Source organism: Centroberyx affinis, unplaced genomic scaffold (genome assembly GCF_046629955.1).
Source record: "Centroberyx affinis isolate AG114_WGS23_722 - 3 ecotype Tasmania unplaced genomic scaffold, CSIRO-AGI_Caff_v1 ptg004334l_1, whole genome shotgun sequence".
NCBI classification, from domain to species: Eukaryota; Metazoa; Chordata; class Actinopteri; order Beryciformes; family Berycidae; genus Centroberyx; species Centroberyx affinis.
Genome location: NW_027282040.1, coordinates 40,507 through 44,734, shown reverse-complemented (window position 1 = coordinate 44,734; position 4,228 = coordinate 40,507).

The window sequence follows — 4,228 nt, the reverse complement described above, 5'->3', positions numbered from 1 at the left end:
CTGCAGCGCTACAAACACAGGCTCAGTTTACAACATGCGCTGCAATGAGGTTGAGGTATTCATTTGGGGACACATCGGTTTGTTGTGTTCTGTAGAAAATTATCTGGTGTTTGAGGTAGATACATGAGGTAATAAAGTCAGTTCAACAACGGTGCTCATCGGCTTCACGGTTCTTTTTTCTGTAAATATAACACTGACCTGATGCAAAATAAGGAGGTAGCCAGTTCTTCAAAACAATAACTTGAAGATTATTTCAGAGGTAAAAAAAACAACAACTATACTTAGTCTGCAAAGATCATATCAATTCAGTTGTGTAAGGCGTATAAGGGGAAAGCATCCTCGTTATTCTTTCAAATAAGACCAACTTGATGAGAATGAGCCACCAAGCCCAGTATAAGCGCCTCTGTGGAGAAAAGTGTCCGTTGGTGTCTTGCTGAGGCAGAGGCTCATAAAATAAACCCGAAACTGGAGTGACACTGGATCGGCGTCGAAGTACTGGGAGCTCCGTCTCTCCTCCCCCACCGACTCAACATGACTACGGGGCTCCGCGTTTCTACACGGGACCCCACCGAGTAACGAAAAATGTCCCAATTGTTATTTTCTCTCCTCCAATTTGGTCTGCGTCGTGGTTTTTCGCTCTAGTCCACCATCGGGGCCCGTTCAGGCGGCGTCAGGCGCAGCCAACGGTCGCTCGGTAGTAGCAGTGCTAGCCTCGGGCTGAGATACCGTAAATTATTCATCAAAGCACCGATCTCATCGTATGCCCTGGGTCCGTATGGCGTCAAAAACAAACACCGGGAGCCTCAGATTAAACGAAAACAACCGTCACACCGCCAAACAAGCTTCTACGTGCGAGGTCACCGGCCCCCCCGGTTGTAAAGAGGCCGCTTCCCAGCTCTCCCTCCCCGTTCAGTCTCTCGGCTGGTCTCTCTGGCTCTGTGCGCGGAGGAATGCAAGGGGCTTTAGCTCCTGCAACATGGAAAAAACGGCGTCCTCTAAACGGAAACCCCCGGTCTGCGACGACCAAATAGGTCTACCTTTACGTCCCCTATTCCGTTGTTGTTGCTGTTGTTTTCACTCGGCGATATAAACATAAACATGCGGTGTGCGCTCTCGTGAGCGCTGCTCTCCCGTCTCGGTGGGCGCGTGTTCCTCGGGCTGCAGCTCCTGCAGCCGCTCTTATCCGACTGAGAAAAAAATGGACCCACTTCCGCCCTGGGGAGGAGGAGGGGGTGTGCGCCCAAGGCTCGTCCCCGATTATGTGTGTGTGTGTGTGGGTGTGTGTGTGTGTGGGTGGGTGTGTGGGGGGGCTAGTGACAACCCCAGTCACTAGGCCATCATGCGGCCCCATTTGGAAGCCATATCTAGAATAAAATCACATTCCCTCTGCTGATAGTTTGATGACACACCACCTAATAATTTATCACACTGACCAAATAATAATACCTTCTCAGTCAACAACAGTCATTGCTCCACTTTGTGGAAATCACATAATTGGAAGTTTTGGTGGCAAATGTTAGATGCAGGGACTTCACTATACTTTCGTAAATTGATGCCCCTGTGGTTAAATGGTTAAACCTTTTCTGGTCAAGGACCCCCAGGCAGATACACTTACAGACTACAGACCCCCATCTGATAAAGGTTTTGTCCCGAGGAACCCCCATCTGAGAAGAGTATTGTTGTTGGTCTGCACTGTAGGTGGGGAGATAGCAGCGGAGAGAGTGAAACCTCTCATCACACCAGTCATTCTTATACATTATCTCCCAGTGCTAACCTCACAAGTCAAAATTAAACTATCCCTCATTTTGCTGGATCCCACTGGGCTAAATGACTTGTTGACAATAACAAAGAGAGGAAAACTGGGACAGGTTTTATTTTTTGTCAGTAGATCCCTTATGAAAAAGAACTACAGTAAGGCATAAGCTGTCATTAAATATCAGGGGAGGATTTATTTTGCATCAATATACATCATTCTAATATATCACTCTAGAAGTTGTGTTTTTCTCCCAGTTAATGGTCCAGCCATCTCACGTCTTAAAAGCAAAGCATTTGATTAGGCACATCTCAAGCAATCATGTTATTGACTTTGTGGAGAGGATAATGTCTGTGTATGCTAGCGAGCCTTTGGGAGACGTTTTAAGCAGCAGCTGACAATATGTAAGAATCAATGAATGGGTGATTGACTTAGGAGAGATTGACTTTGTTTGAGCTGCACTTTATAGCACTAATAAATCCATCTGAACCAGAACTGTACTCTGTACTCACATGTCCTCACAATCATATTTTTCATACATTTCTGATTCAGCCTCAAACGAGCCGTACTTCATTACAGACTCGGACGGGACAAACTCTTCTTTCTCCTTTCTGGCTGCAGAATACAGTTACACTTGTAGTATATAGAACAACTTTATTGTGACCCTGATGAAGGCCACAAGCCGAAACGCGTTGGTCTAACAATAAAGTTGTTCTATATACTACAAGTGTTGCTGGAGTTTTGACCTCTTTAGACTTTTTTCCCTTCTCCATGCACCTTGGAAGTAGGTGAGGTTGTGCCAGAAACCCCTACTCAGCAAAATACAGTTACAAATGTTACCAATACAAACTTAACTAAAGTCTAAAGTCTATAAAAAGTCTATAAAAACATATTTGACTATTGAAATGAAGTGTTTTTCCCTTTTAGGGTAAACACTACAGCTAGACTCTTATTTACTTATCTTACTGAAACATACCCCAAGACATTTGCTCTACAGCTTTCATCACAAATATGCAAACCCTTCTCTCCAGGCTATCATTTCATAACAGCCAACAGAAGTCCAGTCCCCAGCCTGCTCTTAACTCCATCGCCAACATTCCTCTACATGCACTTTAGCATATCAGGAAAAGCCCATTGAGCACCATGCTCTTTTTCAGGAACAACCTGCTTCACGTTCATAGTTTCACACATTCACAGCTGAGAGCTGCCCAGCACAACCAGTCTTCTACTTCTGTAACCAGCAACCTTTCTGCTCAAAAGCCTGTTTCTCTATCCTCTCTGCCAATATTTTTTCCTCTGCTGCTTTCACCGTCAAGCTTCTCCATTTCTTTTACTTGGTTTAATCTAAACTTCTATGACACAAACCCCCATGCCTTTTCACTAATTTGGGTCATATCACTCTTTATCCAATATTTCCCCCTTGTTGTTAAATTGATGCTCCTTAAACCCTTTATATTAGGCTTGTGCTGATTGTAAAATATACATTATGATATGCTGGAAACAGGTATAGTTGTCTGAATGTATACTAAAAACCTATAGCCAATAAATCACAAAACGGAGAATCTGAGCAGAGAGTTACGGAGGATGAAGTGAAGGAAAAGGCTAATAACAAAAACACAGGCCAACATAAGTAATGTAGGTACAGTAAGTTAGTGGAGCATAAAAATCTAACGAGGAGGACAAAACTGTGGGGGTAGACTCTTTATTATCTAAGTGGGATCATATGAGACACTTAATTTGACATGGGTCACAAAAGTTACTCCATTTATCTCCGGGTTAAATGAAAGAACAACAATAACATGGACAAACAGGGAGATGATGGGTTGATGTACAGCAACCTCGCCAGGTGATCAAAGCAGGGATGAAGGAATGAATGGCTTTTAAACATGGCAGAGGTTACGTTAATATGTCAAAGTGAGAAAACACTCCTCCAGACGGAGCACCCCGTAGAGAGATTACGTTCCACACGGGCCTTTCAGACAGCCGCCCGTGCAGCGGATGATTCCATATGACGCTGGTTTGGAGAATCAAGGTGTTAACTATTTGTTGACAAGGTTTGAGGAACAGTTCGTCCTTTCAGAGGGTCCATGTGGCCTCAGCCCCGAGATGACCCTGGCCAAGGTCTCCAGGGCAGTGAAGGCCGATGGAAGGAGGCTTTAGAAGGTGGTGGGGGTGGAGGGAGGGGCAGAGTGTACATGATTAAGAGTGCTGCACTGAAGTAGATTCAGACAAACAGCTCTGTGTTACGAGTCTCTCTGTCCCTGGATGACACCAGCAACATCTGCCCAACCCAGTCTTGTTCTAATAGCAGTGCATCATCTGACTGCATGTTGTGGACGCTGGCAGCCCCAGAGATGACATGACATGTAAACAGAGATTCATTGTATCCAGACCATGTGGATCTTTGTATTTGATAACTGAATCATAAACATCATCCCATGTTAGCAAACTAACATTTAATCAACGCTGAAACAC